Here is a 17,500-nt window from a genome sequence, read left to right as displayed (position 1 = left end):
GTAGGGAGGGTAGGGGTGGTGTGTGGAAGGTAGTAGGAGTGGTGGGGTGGTGTGTGGAAGGTAGTAGGGGTGGTGGGGTGGTGTGTGGAAGGTAGTAGGCGTAGTGGGGTGGTGTGTGGAAGGTAGTAGGGGTGGTGGGGTGGTGTGTGGAAGTGGGTAGTAGGAGTGGTGGGGTGGTGTGTGGAAGGTAGTAGGAGTGGTGGGGTGGTGTGTGGAAGTGGGTAGGGGTGGTGGGGTGGTGTGTGGAAGTGGGTAGGGGTGGTGGGGTGGTGTGTGGAAGTGGGTAGGGGTGGTGGGTGGTGTGTGGAAGGTGGTAGGGGTGGTGGGGTGGTGTGTGGAAGGTAGTAGGGGTGGTGGGGTGGTGTGTGGAAGGTAGTAGGGGGTGGGGTGGTGTGTGGAAGGTAGCAGGAGTGGTGGTGGTGGTGGAAGTGGGTAGGGGTGGTGTGTGGAAGGTAGCAGGGTGGTGGGGTGGTGTGTGGAAGTAGTAGGGTGGTGGGGTGGTGTGTGGAAGTGGGTAGGGGTGGTGGGGTGGTGTGTGGAAGGTAGCAGGGGTGGTGGGGTGGTGTGTGGAAGTAGTAGGGGTGGTGGGGTGGTGTGTGGAAGTGGGTAGGGGTGGTGGGGTGGTGTGTGGAAGGTAGTAGGGGTGGTGGGGTGTTGTGTGGAAGGTAGTAGGGGTGGTGGGGTGGTGTGTGGAAGTGGGGTGGGGTGGTGGGGTGGTGTGTGGAAGGTAGCAGGGGTAGTGGGGTGGTGGGGTGGTGTGTGGAAGGTAGCAGGGGGTAGTGGGGTGGTGTGTGGAAGGTAGTAGGGGTGGTGGGGTGGTGTGTGGAAGTGGGTAGGGGTGGTGGGATGGTGTGTGGAAGGTAGCAGGGGTGGTGGGGTGGTGTGTGGAAGGTAGCAGGGGTAGTGGGGTGGTGGGGTGGTGTGTGGAAGGTAGTAGGGGTGGTGGGGTGGTGTGTGGAAGGTAGTAGGAGTGGTGGGGTGGTGTGTGGAAGGTAGTAGGGGTGGTGGGGTGGTGTGTGGAAGGTAGCAGGAGTGGTGGGGTGGTGGGGTGGTGGGGTGGTGTGTGGAAAGTAGCAGGGTAGTGGGGTGGTGGGGTTGTGTGTGGAAGGTAGCAGGGGTGGTGGGGTGGTGTGTGGAAGGTAGTAGGAGTGGTGGGGTGGTGTGTGGAAAGGTAGTAGGGGTGGTGGGGTGGTGTGTGGAAGGTAGTAGGGGTGGTGGGTTGGTGTGTGGAAGGTAGTAGGGGTGGTGGGGTGGTGTGTGGAAGGTAGTAGGGGTGGTGGGGTGGTGTGTGGAAGGTAGTAGGAGTGGTGGGGTGGTGTGTGGAAGGTAGTAGGGTGGTGGGGTGGTGTGTGGAAGGTAGTAGGGGGTAGTGGGGTGGTGTGTGGAAGGTAGTAGGGGTGGTGGGGTGGTGTGTGGAAGGTAGTAGGGGTGGTGGGGTGGTGTGTGGAAGGTAGTAGGGGTGGTGGGTGGTGTGTGGAAGGTAGTAGGGGTGGTGGGGTGTGTGTGGAAGGTAGTAGGGGTGGTGGGGTGGTGTGTGGAAGGTAGTAGGGGTGGTGGGGTGGTGTGTGGAAGGTAGTAGGAGTGGTGGGGTGGTGTGTGGAAGGTAGTAGGGGTGGTGGGGTGGTGTGTGGAAGGTAGGGGTAGGGGGTGGTGGGGTGGTGTGTGGAAGGTAGCAGGGGTAGTGGGGTGGTGGGGTGGTGTGTGGAAGGTAGCAGGGGTAGGGGTGGTGTGTGGAAGGTAGCAGGGGTAGTGGGGTGGTGTGTGGAAGGTAGTGGTAGGGGTGGTGGGGTGGTGTGTGGAAGGTAGGGGTAGGGGTGGTGGGTGGTGTGTGGAAGGTAGTAGGGGGTGGTGGGGTGTGTGTGGAAGGTAGTAGGGGTGGTGGGGTGGTGTGTGGAAGGTAGTAGGGGTGGTGGGGTGGTGTGTTGAAGGTAGTAGGGTGGTGGGGTGGTGTGTGGAAGGTAGTAGGGGTGGTGGGGTGGTGTGTGGAAGGTAGTAGGGGTAGTGGGGTGGTGTGTGGAAGGTAGTAGGGGTGGTGGGGTGGTGTGTGGAAGGTAGTAGGGTGGTGGGTGGTGTGTGGAAGGTAGTAGGGGTGGTGGGGTGGTGTGTGGAAGTGGGTAGTGGGGGGTGGTGGGGTGGTGTGTGGAAGTGGGTAGTAGGGGTGGTGGGGTGGTGTGTGGAAGGTAGTAGGGGTGGTGGGGTGGTGTGTGGAAGGTAGTAGGGTGGTGGGGTGGTGTGTGGAAGGTAGTAGGGGTGGTGGGTGGTGTGTGGAAGTGGGAAGTAGGGGGAATGGTGGGGTGGTGTGTGGAAGGTAGTAGGGGTGGTGGGGTGGTGTGTGGAAGGTAGTAGGAGTGGTGGGGTGGTGTGTGGAAGGTAGTAGGGGTGGTGGGGTGGTGTGTGGTGTGTGGAAGGTAGTAGGAGTGGTGGGGGTGGTGGAAGGTAGTAGGGGTGGTGGGGTGGTGTGTGGAAGGTAGTAGGGTGGTGGGGGTGGTGTGTGGAAGGTAGTAGGGTGGTGAGGGTGGTGTGTGGAAGGTAGTAGGGTGGTGGGGTGGTGTGTGGAAGGTAGTAGGGGTGGTGGGGTGGTGTGTGGAAGTGGGTAGTAGGGTGGTGGGGTGGTGTGTGGAAGTGGGTAGGGGTGGTGGGGTGGTGTGTGGAAGTGGGTAGGGGTGGTGGGGTGGTGTGTGGAAGTGGGTAGGGTGGTGGGTGGTGTGTGGAAGGTGGTAGGGGTGGTGGGTGGTGTGTGGAAGGGGTAGGGGTGGTTGGGTGGTGTGTGGAAGGTGGGTAGGGGTGGTGGGGTGGTGTGTGGAAGTGGGTAGGGGTGGTGGGGTGGTGTGTGGAAGGTAGTAGGGGTGGTGGGGTGGTGTGTGGAAGGTAGTAGGGGTGGTGGGGTGGTGTGTGGAAGGTAGTAGGGTGGTGGGGTGGTGTGTGGAAGGTAGTAGGGTGGTGGGGTGGTGTGTGGAAGTGGGTAGTAGGAGTGGTGGGGTGGTGTGTGGAAGGTAGTAGGGGTGGTGGGGTGGTGTGTGGAAGTGGGTAGGGGTGGTGGGGTGGTGTGTGGAAGGTGGTAGGTGGTGGGGTGGTGTGTGGAAGGTAGTAGGGGTGGTGGGGTGGTGTGTGGAAGGTAGTCAGGGGGTAGTGGGTGGTGGGGTGGTGTGTGGAAGGTAGCAGGGTAGTGGTGGTGGTGGAAGGTAGTGGGGTGGGGTGGTGTGTGGAAGGTAGCAGGGGGTGGGGTGGGGGTGGTGTGTGGAAGGTAGCAGGGGGTGGGGTGGGGTGGTGTGTGGAAGGGTAGTAGGTAGTGGTGGGGTGGTGTGTGGAAGGGGTAGTGGGGTGGTAGGTGGGGTGGTGGGTGGTGTGTGGAAGGTAGTAGGGGTGGTGGGGTGGTGTGTGGAAGGTAGTAGGGGTGGTGGGGTGGTGTGTGGAAGGTAGTAGGGGTGGTGGGGTGGTGTGTGGAAGGTAGTAGGGGTGGTGGGGTGGTGTGTGGAAGGTAGTAGGGGTGGTGGGTGGTGTGTGGAAGGTAGTAGGGGTGGTGGGGTGGTGTGTGGAAGGTAGGAGTGGTGGGGTGGTGTGTGGAAGGTAGTAGGGTGGTGGGGTGGTGTGTGGAAGGTAGTAGGGGTGGTGGGGTGGTGTGTGGAAGGTAGTAGGGTGGTGGGGTGGTGTGGAAGGTAATAGGGGTGGTGGGGTGGTGTGGAAGTGGGTAGTAGGGTGGTGGGGTGTGTGGGAAGTGGGTAGTAGGGTGGTGGGGGTGGTGTGTGGAAGGTAGTAGGAGTGGTGGGGTGGTGTGTGGAAGGTAGTGGTGGGGTGGTGGAAGTGGGTAGGGGTGGTGGGGTGGTGAAGTAGGAATGGTGGGGTGGGTGGTGTGTGGAAGGGGTAGGGGTGGTGGGGTGGTGTGTGGAAGGTAGTAGGGGTGGTGGGGTGGTGTGTGGAAGGTAGTAGGGGGTGGTGGGGTGGTGTGTGGAAGGTAGTAGTAGGGGTGGTGGGGTGGTGTGTGGAAGGTAGCAGGGGTAGTGGGGTGGTAGTGGAAGGGTGGTGGGGTGGTGTGTGGAAGGTAGTAGGAGTGGTGGGGTGGGGTGTGTGGAAGGTAGGGTAGTGGGGTGGTGGGGTGGTGTGTGGAAGGTAGTAGGGGGTAGTGGGGTGGTGTGTGGAAGGTAGTAGGAGTGGTGGGGTGGTGTGGAAGGTGGGTAAGTGGTGGGGTGGTGTGTGAAGGTAGCAGGGGGTGGTGGGGAGGTGTGTGGAAGTGGGTAGGGGTGGTTGGGTGGTGTGTGGAAGTGGGTAGGGGTGGTGGGGTGGTGTGTGGAAGTGGGTAGGGGTGGTGGGGTGGTGTGTGGAAGGTGGTAGGGGTGGTGGGGTGGTGTGTGGAAGGGTAGCTGTGGTGGGGTGGTGTGTGGAAGTGGGTAGTAGGGTGGTGGGGTGGTGTGTGGAAGGTAGTAGGGGTGGTGGGGTGGTGTGTGGAAGGTAGTAGGGTGGTGGGGTGGTGTGTGGAAGGTAGTAGGGTGGTGGGGTGGTGTGTGGAAGGTAGTAGGAGTGGTGGGGTGGTGTGTGGAAGGTAGTAGGGGTGGTGGGGTGGTGTGTGGAAGTGGGTAGTAGGAGTGGTGGGGTGGTGTGTGGAAGGTAGTAGGGGTGGTGGGGTGGTGTGTGGAAGTGGGTAGTAGGGGTGGTGGGGTGGTGTGTGGAAGTGGGTAGTAGGGGTGGTGGGGTGGTGTGTGGAAGGTAGTAGGGGTGGTGGGGTGGTGTGTGGAAGGTAGTAGGGGTGGTGGGGTTGTGTGTGGAAGGTAGCAGGGGTAGTGGGGTGGTGGGGTGGTGTGTGGAAGGTAGCAGGGGTGGTGGGGTGGTGTGTGGAAGGTAGTAGGAGTGGTGGGGTGGTGTGTGGAAGGTAGTAGGGTGGTGGGGTGGTGTGTGGAAGGTAGCAGGGGTGGTGGGGTGGGGTGTGGAAGGTAGTAGGAGTGGTGGGTGGTGTGTGGAAGGTGGTAGGGGTGGTGGTGTGGAAGGTAGTAGGGGTGGTGGGGTGGTGTGTGGTAAAGGGGGTAGTAGGGGTGGTGGGGTGATGTGTGGAGGTAGCAGGGGTAGTGGGGTGGTGGGGTGGTGTGTGGAAGTGGGTAGGGGTGGTGGGGTGATGTGTGGAAGGGGTAGGGTGGTGGGGTGGTGTGTTGAAGGTGGGTAGGGGTGGTGGGGTGGTGTGTGGAAGGTGGTAGGGGTGGTGGGGTGGTGTGTGGAAGGTAGCAGGGGGTAGTGGGGTGGTGTGTGGAAGGTAGTAGGGGTGGTGGGGTGGTGTGTGGAAGGTAGTAGGGGTGGTGGGGTGGTGTGTGGAAGGGGTAGGAGTGGTGGGGTGGTGTGTGGAAGGTAGTAGGGGTGGTGGGGTGGTGTGTGGAAGTGGGTAGTAGGGGTGGTGGGGTGGTGTGTGGAGTGGGTAGTAGGAGTGGTGGGGTGGTGTGTGGAAGGTAGTAGGGGTGGTGGGGTGGTGTGTGGAAGTGGGTAGGGGTGGTGGGGTGGTGTGTGGAAGGTAGTAGGGGTGGTGGGGTGGTGTGTGGAAGTGTGGTAGGGGTGGTGGGGTGGTGTGTGGAAGGTAGTAGGGGTGGTGGGGTGGTGTGTGGAAGGTAGGGTAGGGGTGGTGGGGTGATGTGTGGAAGGTAGCAGGGGTAGTGGGGTGGTGGGGTGGTGTGTGGAAGGTAGCAGGGGTAGTGGGGTGGTGTGTGGAAGGTAGTAGGGGTGGGGTGGTGTTGTGGAAGGTAGCAGGAGTGGTGGGGTGGTGGGGTGGTGTGTGGAAGGTAGCAGGGGTGGTGGGGTGGTGGGGTGGTGTGTGGAAGGTAGCAGGGGTAGTGGGGTGGTGGTGTGGAAGGTAGTAGGAGTGGTGGGGTGGTGTGTGGAAGTGGGTAGGGGTGGTGGGGTGGTGTGTGGAAGGTAGCAGGGGTGGTGGGGTGGTGTGTGGAAGTGGGTAGGGGTGGTTGGGTGGTGTGTGGAAGGTAGTAGGGGTGGTGGGGTGGTGTGTGGAAGTGGGTAGGGGTGGTGGGGTGGTGTGTGGAAGGTAGTAGGGGTGGTGGGGTGGTGTGTGGATGGTATTAGGGGTGGTGGGGTGGTGTGTGGAAGGTAGTAGGGGTGGTGGGGTGGTGTGTGGAAGGTAGTAGGGGTGGTGGGGTGGTGTGTGGAAGGTAGTAGGGTGGTGGGGTGGTGTGTGGAAGGTAGTGGGGTGGTGGGGTGGTGTGTGGAAGGTAGTAGGGGTGGTGGGGTGGTGTGTGGAAGGTAGTAGGGGTGGTGGGGTGGTGTGTGGAAGGTAGTAGGGGTGGTGGGGTGGTGTGTGGAAGGTAGTAGGGGTAGTGGGGTGGTGTGTGGAAGTGGGGTAGGGGTGGTGGGGTGGTGTGTGGAAGGTGGGTAGGGGTGGTGGGGTGGTGTGTGGAAGGTAGTAGGGGTGGTGGGGTGGTGTGTGGAAGGTGGTAGGGGTGGTGGGGTGGTGTGTGGAAGGTAGCAGGGGGTGGGGGTGGTGTGTGGAAGGTAGTAGGGGTGGTGGGGTGGTGTGTGGAAGGTAGTAGGGGTGGTGGGGTGGTGTGTGGAAGGTGGGTAGGGGTGGTGGGGTGGTGTGTGGAAGGTAGCAGGGGTAGTGGGGTGGTGGGGTGGTGTGTGGAAGTGTGCAGGGGTAGTGGGGTGGTGGGTGTGTGTGGAAGGTAGGGTGGTGGGGTGTGTGTGGAAGGTAGTAGGAGTGGTGGGGTGGTGGGGTGGTGTGTGGAAGGTAGCAGGGGTAGTGGGGTGGTGGGGTGGTGTGTGGAAGGTAGTAGGGGTAGTGGGGTGGTGTGTGGAAGGTAGTAGGGTGGTGGGGTGGTGTGTGGAAGTAGTAGGGTGGTGGGGTGGTGTGTGGAAGGTAGCAGGGGTGGTGGGGTGGTGTGTGGAAGTAGGGGGTGGTAGGAAGTGGGTAGGGTGGTGGGGTGGTGTGTGGAAGGTAGTAGGGGTGGTGGGGTGGTGTGTGGAAGGTAGTAGGGGTGGTGGGGTGGTGTGTGGAAGGTAGTAGGAGTGGTGGGGTGGTGTGTGGAAGGTAGTAGGAGTGGTGGGGGTGGTGTGTGGAAGGTAGTAGGGGTGTGGGGTGGTGTGTGGAAGGTAGTAGGGTGGTGGGGTGGTGTGGAAGGTAGTAGGAGTGGTGGGGTGGTGTGTGGAAGGTAGTAGGGGTGGTGGGTGGTGTGTGGAAGGTAGTAGGGGTGGTGGGGTGGTGTGTGGAAGGTAGTAGGGGTGGTGGGGTGGTGTGTGGAAGGTAGTAGGGGTGGTGGGGTGGTGTGTGGAAGTGGGTAGGGTGGGGTGGGTGGGGGTGGTGGGGTGGTGTGTGGAAGGTAGTAGGGTGGTGGTGGGGTGGTGTGTGGAAGGTAGTAAGTAGGGGTGGTGGGGTGGTGTGTGGAAGGTGGGGGGTAGGGGGTGGTGGGTGGTGTGTGGAAGGTAGTAGGGGTGGTGGGTGGTGTGTAAAGGAGTGGTGGGGTGGTGTGCAGGGTGGAGTGGTGGGGTGGTGTGTGGAAGGTAGCAGGGGTAGTGGGGTGGTGTGTGGAAGGTAGTAGGGTGGTGGGGTGGTGTGTGGAAGGTAGTAGGAGTGGTGGGGTGGTGTGTGGAAGGTAGTAGGGGTGGTGGGGTGGTGTGTGGAAGGTAGTAGGGGTGGTGGGGTGGTGTGTGGAAGGTAGTGGGTAGTGGGTGGGGTGGGTGGGGTGGGTGGTAGTAGGGGTGGTGGGGTGGTGTGTGGATGGTAGTAGGGGTGGTGGGGTGGTGTGTGGAAGGTAGTAGGAGTGGTGGGGTGGTGTGTGGAAGGTAGTAGGGTGGTGGGGTGGTGTGTGGAAGGTAGTAGTAGGGTGGTGGGGTGGTGTGTGGAAAGTAGGAGTGGTGGGGTGTGTGGTGGAAGGTAGTAGGGTGGTGGGGTGGTGTGTGGGGTGGGTAGTAGGGGTGGTGGGTGGTGTGTGGAAGGTAGTAGGGGTGGTGGGGTGGTGTGGAAGGTGGAAGTGTGGGTAGGGGTGGTGGGGTGGTGTGTGGAAGGTAGTAGGGGTGGTGGGGTGGTGTGTGAAGTGGGTAGGGGTGGTGGGTGGTGTGTGGAAGTGTGGTAGGGGTGGTGGGGTGGTGTGTGGAAGGTGGTAGGTAGTAGGGGTGGTGGGGTGGTGTGGAAGGTAGTAGGGGTGGTGGGGTGGTGTGTGGAAGGTGGTAGTGGGGTGGTGGGGGTGGTGTAGGTAGCAGGGGTGGTGGGGTGGTGGGGTGGTGTGTGGAAGGTGGTGTGTGGGGGGGTGGGGTGGTGTGTGGAAGGTAGTAGGGTGGTGGGGTGGTGTGTGGTGTGTGGAAGGTAGCAGGGGTAGTGGGGTGGTGGGGTGGTGTGTGGAAGGTAGCAGGGGTAGTGGGGTGGTGTGTGGAAGGTAGTAGGGGTGGTGGGGTGGTGTGTGGAGTGGGTGGGTGGGGTGGGGGGTGGTGTGTGGAAGGTAGTAGGAGTGGTGGTGGGGTGTGGAAGGTAGTAGGGGTGGTGGGGTGGTGTGTGGAAGGTAGTAGGGTGGTGGGGTGGTGTGTGGAAGGTGGTAGGGGTGGTGGGGTGGTGTGTGGAAGGTAGTAGGGTGGTGGGGTGGTGTGTGGAAGGTAGTAGGGGTGGTGGGGTGGTGTGTGGAAGGTAGTAGGTAGTGGTGGGTGGTGTGTGGAAGGTAGTAGGGGTGGTGGGGTGGTGTGTGGAAGGTAGTAGGGGTGGTGGGGTGGTGTGTGGAAGGTAGTAGGGGTGGTGGGGTGGTGTGTGGAAGGTAGTAGGGGGTGGTGGGGTGGTGTGTGGAAGGTAGTAGGGGTGGTGGGGTGGTGTGTGGAAGGTAGTAGGGGTGGTGGGTGGTGGGGTGTGGTGGGGAAGTGGGAAGGTAGTAGGAGTGGTGGGGTGGTGTGTGGAAGGTAGGGGGTGGTGGGGTGGTGTGTGGAAGGTAGTAGGGTGGTGGGGTGGTGTGTGGAAGGTAGTAGGGTGGTGGGGTGGTGTGTGGAAGGTAGTAGGGGTGGTGGGGTGGTGTGTGGAAGTGGGTAGGGGTGGTGGGGTGGTGTGTGGAAGGTAGTAGGAGTGGTGGGGTGGTGTGTGGAAGGTAGTAGGGGTGGTGGGGTGGTGTGTGGAAGGTAGTAGGGGTGGTGGGGTGGTGTGTGGAAGGTAGTAGGGGTGGTGGGGTGGTGGGGTGGTGTGGGGGTAGTAGGGGTGGTGGGGTGGTGTGTGGAAGGTAGTAGGGGTGGTGGGGTGGTGTGTGGAAGGTAGTAGGGTGGTGGGTGGTGTGTGGAAGGTAGTAGGGGTGGTGGGGTGGTGTGTGGAAGTGGGTAGTAGGAGTGGTGGGGTGGTGTGTGGAAGGTAGTAGGGTGGTGGGGTGGTGTGTGGAAGTGGGTAGGGGTGGTGGGGTGGTGTGTGGAAGTGGGTAGGGGTGGTGGGGTGGTGTGTGGAAGGTGGGTAGGGGTGGTGGGGTGGTGTGTGGAAGGTAGTAGGGGTGGTGGGGTGGTGTGTGGAAGGTAGCAGGGGTAGGGGTGGTGGGGTGGTGTGTGGAAGGTAGCAGGGGTAGTGGGGTGGTGGGGTGGTGTGTGGAAGGTAGCAGGGGTAGTGGGGTGGTGGTGTGGTGGTGGGGTGGTGTGTAGGGGTAGGGGGTGGTGTGTGGAAGGTAGCAGGAGTGGTGGGGTGGTGGGGTGGTGTGTGGAAGGTGGGGGGTGGTGGGGTGGTGGGGTGGTGTGTGGAAGGTAGCAGGGGTAGTGGGGTGGTGTGTGGAAGGTAGTAGGGTGGTGGGGTGGTGTGTGGAAGGGGTAGGTGGTGGGGTGGGAAGGTAGGTGGTGGGGTGGTGTGTGGAAGTGGGTAGGGGTGGTTGGGGTGGTGTGTGGAAGTGGGTAGGGGTGGTGGGGTGGTGTGTGGAAGTGGGTAGGGGTGGTGGGGTGGTGTGGAAGGTAGTAGGGGTGGTGGGGTGGTGTGTGGAAGGTAGTAGGGGTGGTGGGGTGGTGTGTGGAAGTGGGTAGTAGGAGTGGTGGGGTGGTGTGTGGAAGTAGTAGGGTGGTGGGGTGGTGTGTGGAAGGTAGTAGGGTGGTGGGGTGGTGTGTGGAAGGTAGTAGGGGTGGTGGGTGGTGTGTGGAAGGTAGTAGGGGTGGTGGGGTGGTGTGTGGAAGGTAGTAGGGGTGGTGGGGTGATGTGTGGAAGGTAGTAGGGTGGTGGGGTGGTGTGTTGGAAGGTAGTAGGGTGGTGGGGGTGTGTGTGGAAGGTAGTAGGAGTGGTGGGGTGGTGTGTGGAAGGTAGTAGGGGTGGTGGGGTGGTGTGTGGAAGGAGTAGGAGTGGTGGGGTGTGTGTGGAAGGTAGTAGTGGTGGGTGGTGTGTGGAAGGTAGTAGGGGTGGTGGGAGTGTGGAAGGTAGGGGTGGTGGTGTGTGGAAGGTGGTAGGGTGGTGGGGTGGTGTGTGGAAGGTGGGTAGGGGTGGTGGGGTGGTGTGTGGAAGTGTAGTAGGGGTGGGGTGGTGGTGTGGAAGGTAGTAGGGGTGGTGGGGTGGTGTGTGGAAGGTAGCAGTGGGTAGTGGGGTGGTGGGGTGGTGTGTGGAAGGTAGTAGGGGGGTGGGGTGGTGTGTGGAAGGTAGTAGGAGTGGTGGGGTGGTGTGTGGAAGGTAGCAGGGGTAGTGGGGTGGTGGGGTGGTGTGTGGAAGGTAGCAGGGGGTAGGGGTGGTGTGTGGAAGGTAGTAGGAGTGGTGGGGTGGTGTGTGGAAAGTGGGCAGGGGTGGTGGGGTGGTGTGTGGAAGGTAGCAGGGGTGGTGGGGGTGGGTGTGTGGAAGGTAGTAGGGTGGTGGGGTGGTGTGTGGAAGGTGGTAGTGGGTGTGGTGTAGGGGGTGGTGTGGAAGGTAGTAGGGGTGGTGGGGTGGTGTGTGGAAGGTGGGTGGGGTGGTGGGGTGGTGTGTGGAAGGTAGTAGGGGTGGTGGGGTGGTGTGGAAGGTAGCAGGGTGGTGGGGTGGTGTGTGGAAGGTGCAGGAGTGGTGGGGTGGTGTGTGGAAGGTAGTAGGGGTAGTGGGTAGTAGGTGGTGTGTGGAAGGTAGGGGTGGTGGGGTGGGTGGAAGTGGGTGGGGTGGTGTGTGGAAGGTAGTAGGGGTGGTGGGGTGGTGTGTGGAAGGTGGTAGGGGTGGTGGGGTGGTGTGTGGAAGGTAACAGGGGTAGTGGGGTGGTGGGGTGGTGTGTGGAAGGTAGCAGGGTAGTGGGGTGGTGGGGTGGTGTGTGGAAGTGGGTAGGGGTGGTGGGGTGGTGTGTGGAAGTGGGTAGGTGGTGGGGTGGTGTGTGGAAGGTAGCAGGGGTGGTGGGGTGGTGTGTGGAAGGTAAGCAGGGTGGTGTGGGTGGTGGGGTGGTGTGTGGAAGGTGGGTAGTGGGGTGGTGGGGTGGTGTGTGGAAGGTAGGGGTGGTGGGGTGGTGTGTGGAAGGTAGTAGGAGTGGTGGGGTGGTGTGTGGAAGGTAGTAGGGGTGGTGGGGTGGTGTGTGGAGTGGGTAGTAGGGGTGGTGGGGTGGTGAAGGTAGTAGGGTGGTGGGGGTGGTGTGTGGAAGGTAGTAGGGGTGGTGGGGTGGTGTGTGGAAGGTAGTAGGGGTGGTGGGTGGTGTGTGGAAGGTAGTAGGGGTGGTGGGTGGTGTGTGGGGGTGTAGGGGTGGTGGGGTGTGTGGAAGGTAGTAGGGGTGGTGGGGGTGGTGTGTGGAAGGTAGTAGGGGGTGGTGGGGGTGGTGGGAAGGTAGTAGGAGTGGTGGGGTGGTGTGTGGAAGGTAGTAATTGGTGGGGGGTAGTGGTGGGGTGGTGTGTGTGGAAGGTAGTGTAGGGGGTGGTGGGGTGGTGTGTGGAAGGTAGTAGGGTGGTGGGTGGTGTGTGGAAGGTAGTAGGGGTGGTGGGGTGGTGTGTGGAAGGTAGTAGGGGTGGTGGGGTGGTGTGTGGAAGGGGTAGGGGTGGTGGGGTGGTGTGTGGAAGGTAGTAGGGGGTGGGGTGGTGTGTGGAAGGTAGTAGGGGTGGTGGGGTGGTGTGTGGAAGGTAGCAGGGTAGTAGGGGGTGGTGGGGTGGTGTGTGGAAGGTAGTAGGGGTGGTGGGGTGGTGTGTGGAAGGTAGTAGGGGTGGTGGGGTGGTGTGTGGAAGGTAGCAGGGGTAGTGGGGTGGTGTGTGGAAGGTAGTAGGGTAGTGGGGTGGGTGTGGGAAGGTAGTAGGAGTGGTGGGGTGGTGTGTGGAAGGTAGTAGGGGTGGTGGGGTGGTGTGTGGAAGGTAGTAGGAGTGGTGGGGTGGTGTGGAAGGTAGTAGGGTGGTGGGTGTGTGTGGAAGGGGTAGTGGGGTGGTGGTGGAAGTAGGGGTGGTGGGGTGGTGGTGTTGAAGGTAGTAGGGGTGGTGGGTGGTGTGGAAGGTAGTAGGGGTGGTGGGGTGGTGTGTGGAAGGTAGTAGTGGGGTGTGTGTGGAAGGTAGTAGGGTTGGTGGGGTGGTGTGTGGAAGGGTAGGGGTGGTGGGGTGGTGTAGGAAGGAGTGGTGGGGGTGGTGTGGAAGGTAGTAGGGGTGGTGGGGTGGTGTGTGGAAGGTAGTAGGAGTGGTGGGGTGGTGTGTGGAAGGTAGTAGGAGTGGTGGGGTGGTGTGTGGAAGGTAGTAGGGTGGTGGGGTGGTGTGTGGAAGGTAGTGGGTGTGTGTGGAAGTAGGAGTGGTGGGGTGTGTGTGGAAGGTAGTAGGGGTGTAGGGGGTGGTGGTGGGTGTAGGTGGGGTGGGGTGGTGGGGTGTGGGGTGGTAGTGGTGGGGTGGTGTGTGGAAGGTAGTAGGGGTAGTGGGGTGGGGTGGTGTGTGGAAGGTGGGTGGGGTGGTGGGGTGGTGTGTGGAAGGTAGCAGGGAGTGAGGTGGGGTGGTGGGGGTGTGGGAAGGTAGTAGGGGTGGTGGGGGTGGTGTGTGGAAAGTAGGGGGTAGGGGTGGTGGGGTGGTGGGGGTGTGGAAGGTAGCAGGGGTAGTGGGTAGGGGGTGGTGTGTGGAAGGTAGTAGGGGTGGTGGGGTGGTGTGTGGAGGTGTGGTGGTGGAAGGTAGTAGGGGGTGGTGGGGTGGTGTGAGGGGGTGGGGGTGGGGGGGTGGTGTGTGGAAGGTAGCAGGGGTGGTGGGGTGGTGTGTGGAAGGGTAGTAGGGGTGGTGGGGTGTGGAAGGTAGCAGGAAGGTAGTGGGGTGGTGTGTGGAAGGTGTGTAGGAAGGGGTAGGGGGGTGGGGTGGTGTGTGGAAGGTAGTAGGGTGGTGGGGTGGTGTGTGGAAGGTAGTAGGAGTGGTGGGGTGGTGTGTGGGTGGTGTAGTGGGAGTGGGGTGGGGGTAGGTGGGGTGGTGGGGTGGTGTGTGGAAGGTAGTAGGGGTGGTGGGGTGGTGTGTGGAAGGTAGTAGGGTGGTGGGGGTGGTGGAAGTGGGTGGTGGAAGTGGGTGGTAGGGTAGGTGGGGTGGTGTGGAAGTGGGTAGGTGGTGGAGGTGGGTGGTGTGTGGAAGGTAGTAGGTGGTGGTGGGGTGGTGTGTGGTGTGTGGAAGGTAGTAGGGGTGGTGGGTGGTGTGTGGAAGTGGGTAGTAGGGTGGTGGGGTGGTGTGTGGAAGGTAGTAGGGGTGGTGGGGTGGTGTGTGGAAGGTAGTAGGGGTGGTGGGGTGGTGTGTGGAAGTGGGTAGGGGGTGGTGGGGTGGGTGTGGGAAGTAGAGTGGTGGGTGGTGTGTGGAAGGTGGTAGGGGTGGTGGGGTGGTGTGTGGAAGGTAGTAGGAGTGGTGGGGTGGTGTGTGGAAGGTAGTAGGAGTGGTGGGGTGGTGTGTGGAAGGTAGTAGGGTGGTGGGGTGGTGTGTGGAAGGTAGTAGGAGTGGTGGGGTGGTGTGTGGAAGGTAGTAGGGGTGGTGGGGTGGTGTGTGGAAGTGGTGGGGTAGGAGTGGTGGGGTGGGGGTGGTGTGTGGAAGGTAGTAGGGTGGTGGGGTGGTGTGTGGAAGTGGGTAGGGGTGGTGGGGTGGTGTGTGGAAGGTGGGTAGGGGTGGTGGGAAGTGGTGTGGTGGTGGTGTGTGGAAGTGGGTAGGGTGGTGGGTGTGTGTGGAAGTGGGTAGGGGTGGTGGGGTGGTGTGTGGGTAGTAGGGTGGTGGGTGGTGTGTGGAAGGGTGGTAGGGGTGGTGGGGTGGTGTGTGGAAGGTAGCAGGGGTAGTGGGGTGGTGGGGTGGTGTGTGTGTGTGGAAGGTAGTAGGGGTGGTGGGGTGGTGTGTGGAAGGTAGTAGGGGTGGTGGGGTGGTGTGTGGAAGGTAGCAGGAGTGGTGGGGTGGTGGGGTGGTGTGTGGAAGGTGGAAGTGGGTAGTGGGGTGGTGGGGTGGTGTGTGGAAGGTAGCAGGGGTGGTGGGTGGTGTGTGGAAGGTAGTAGGGTGGGGTGGGGTGGTGTGTGGAGGGTGGGGTGGTGGGGTGGTGTGTGGAAGGTAGCAGGGGTAGTGGGGTGGTGGGGTGGTGTGTGGAAGGTAGCAGGGGGTGGGGTGGGGTGGTGTGTGGAAGGTAGCAGGGGGGTGGGGTGGTGGTGGAAGTGGGTAGGGGTGGTGGGGTGGTGTGTGGAAGGTAGCAGGGGTGGTGGGGTGGTGTGTGGAAGTGGGTAGGGGTGGTGGGGTGGTGTGTGGAAGTGGGTAGGGGTGGTGGGGTGGTGTGTGGAAGTGGGTAGGGGTGGTGGGGTGGTGTGTGGAAGGTAGTAGGGGTGGTGGGGTGGTGTGTGGAAGTGTAGTAGGGGTGGTGGGTGGTGTGTGGAAGTGGGTAGTAGGAGTGGTGTGGGGTGGTGTGTGGAAGGTAGTAGGGTGGTGGGGTGGTGTGGAAGGGTAGGGGTGGTGGGGTGGTGTGTGGAAGGGGTAGTGGGGTGGTGGGGTGGTGTGTGGAAGTGGGTAGTGGGGGTGGTGGGGTGGTGTGTGGAAAGGTAGTAGGTGGTGGGGTGGTGTGTGGTGTGGAAGTGGGTAGGGGTGGTGGGGTGGTGTGTGGAAGTGGGTAGTGTGGAGGAGTGGTGGTGGGGTGGTGTGTGGAAGTAGGGGTAGTAGGGGTGGTGGGTGGTGTGTGGAAGGTAGTAGGGGTGGTGGGGTGGTGTGTGGAAGGTAGTAGTGGTGTGTAGTAGGGTGGTGGGGTGGTGTGTGGAAGTGGTAGGGTAGTGGGGTGGTGGGGTGTGTGTGGAAGGTAGTAGGGGAGTGGTGGGGTGGTGTGTGGAAGTGGGTAGGGGGTGGTGGGGTGGTGTGTGGAAGTGGGTAGGGGTGGTGGGGTGGTGTGTGGAAGTGGGTAGGGGTGGTGGGTGGTGTGTGGAAGGTGGTAGGGGTGGTGGGGGTGGTGTGTGGAAGGTAGCAGGGTTGGGTGGGGGGTAGTGGGGTGGTGGGGTGGGGGTGTGTGGAAGGTAGCAGGGTAGTGGGGTGGTGTGGAAGGTAGTAGGGGGTGGGGTGGTGTGTGGAAGGTAGCAGGAGTGGTGGGGTGGTGGGGTGGTGTGTGGAAGGTAGCAGGGGTAGTGGGGTGGTGGGGTGGTGTGTGGAAGGTAGCAGGGTAGTGGGGTGGTGTGTGGAAGGTAGTAGGAGTGGTGGGGTGGTGTGTGGAAGTGGGTAGGGGTGGTGGTGGTGTGATCGGTAGCAGGGGTGGTGGGGTGGTGTGTGGAAGTGGGTCGGGGTGGTTGGGTGGTGTGTGGAAGTGGGTAGGGGTGGTGGGGTGGTGTGTGGAAGTGGGTAGGGGTGGTGGGGTGGTGTGTGGAAGGTAGTAGGGGTGGTGGGGTGGTGTGTGGAAGGTAGTAGGGGTGGTGGGGTGGTGTGTGGAAGTGGGTAGTAGGAGTGGTGGGGTGGTGGGGTGGTGTGTGGAAGGTAGTAGGGGTGGTGGGGTGGTGTGTGGAAGGTAGTAGGAGTGGTGGGGTGGTGTGTGGAAGGTAGTAGGAGTGGTGGGGTGGTGTGTGGAAGGTAGTAGGAGTGGTGGGGTGGTGTGTGGAAGGTAGTAGGGGTGGTGGGGTGGTGTGTGGAAGTGGGTAGTAGGAGTGGTGGGGTGGTGTGTGGAAGGGGTAGGGGTGTTGGGGTGGTGTGTGGAAGTGCGTAGGGGTGGTGGGGTGGTGTGTGGAAGGTAGTAGGGGTGGTGGGGTGGTGTGTGGAAGGTAGTAGGGGTGGTGGGGTGGTGTGTGGAAGGTAGCAGGGGTAGTGGGGTGGTGGGGTGGTGTGTGGAAGGTAGCAGGGGTAGTGGGGTGGTGTGTGGAAGGTAGTAGGGGGGTGGGGTGGTGTGTGGAAGGTAGCAGGAGTGGTGGGGTGGTGCGGTGGTGTGTGGAAGGTAGGGGGGTAGTGGGGTGGTGGGGTGGTGTGTGGAAAGTAGCAGGGGTAGTGGGGTGGTGTGTGGAAGGTAGTAGGAGTGGTGGGGTGGTGTGTGGAAGTGGGTAGGGGTGGTGGGGAGTGTGTGGAAGGTAGCAGGGGTGGTGGGGTGGGTGTGTGGAAGTGGGTAGGGGTGGTGGGGTGGTGTGTGGAAGTGGGTAGGGGGGTGGTGGGGTGGTGTGTGGAAGGTAGTAGGGGTGGTGGGGTGGTGTGTGGAAGTGGGTAGTAGGGGTGGTGGGGTGGTGTGTGGAAGGTAGTAGGGGTAGTGGGGTGGTGTGTGGAAGGTAGTAGGGGGGGTGGGGTGGTGTGTGGAAGGTAGCAGGAGTGGTGGGGTGGTGTGTGGAAGGTAGCAGGGGTAGTGGGGTGGTGGGGTGGGTGTGGAAGGTAGTAGGAGTGGTGGGGTGGTGTGTGGAAGGTAGTAGGGTGGTGGGGTGGTGTGTGGAAGGTAGTAGGGGTGGTGGGGTGGTGTGTGGAAGGTAGCAGGGTGGTGGGGTGGTGGGGTGGGTGTGGAAGGTAGCAGGGGGAGTGGGCTGGTGTGTGGAAGGTAGTAGGGTGGTAGCAGGGGGTGGTGTGGAAGTGGGCAGGGTGGTGGGGTGGTGTGTGGAAAGGTAGTAGGGGTGGTGGGTTGGTGTGTGGAAGGTAGTAGGGGTGGTGGGGTGGTGTGTGGAAGAAAGTAGGGGTGGTGGGGTGGTGTGTGGAAGTGGGTAGTAGGGGTGGTGGGGTGGTGTGTGGAAGGTAGTAGGGTGGTGGGTGGTGTGTGGAAGGTAGTAGGGGTGGTGGGGTGGTGTGTGGAAGGTAGTAGGGGTGGTGGGGTGGTGTATGGAAGGTAGTTAGGGGTGGTGGGGTGGTGTGTGGAAGGTAGTAGGGTGGTGGGGTGGTGTGTGGAAGGTAGTAGGGGTGGTGGGGTGGTGTGTGGAAGGTAGTAGGGTGGTGGGGTGGTGTGTGGAAGGTAGTAGGGGTGGTGGGGTGGTGTGTGGAAGGTAGCAGGGTGGTGGGGGTGGTGTGTGGAAGGTAGTAGGGGTGGTGGGGTGGTGTGTGGAAGGTAGTAGGGGTGGTGGGGTGGTGTGTGGAAGTGGGTAGCAGGGGTGGTGGGGTGGTGTGTGGAAGGTAGTAGGGGTGGTGGGGTGGTGTGTGGAAGGTAGTAGGAGTGGTGGGGTGGTGTGTGGAAGTGGGTAGCAGGGGATGGAGTAATCAGACCGATCCTTTCCTTTCTCTCTTTAAAGCTTCCATATGGAAAACAGAGCTGAGTGTTTTA

General features: G+C 61.8%; 1 protein-coding gene across 2 annotated transcripts in view; it reads right to left on the bottom strand.

Moving 5' to 3' along the window:
* Positions 1-17,500, bottom strand: part of LOC112246167 (neuropilin-2) — a 320,170-nt gene that overhangs the window by 89,413 nt on the left and 213,257 nt on the right. The window lies entirely within an intron of this gene.

The sequence above is a fragment of the Oncorhynchus tshawytscha genome, linkage group LG03, assembly GCF_018296145.1.
Source record: "Oncorhynchus tshawytscha isolate Ot180627B linkage group LG03, Otsh_v2.0, whole genome shotgun sequence".
Taxonomy (NCBI): Eukaryota; Metazoa; Chordata; class Actinopteri; order Salmoniformes; family Salmonidae; genus Oncorhynchus; species Oncorhynchus tshawytscha.
This window is presented reverse-complemented; position numbering and strand designations above follow the sequence as displayed.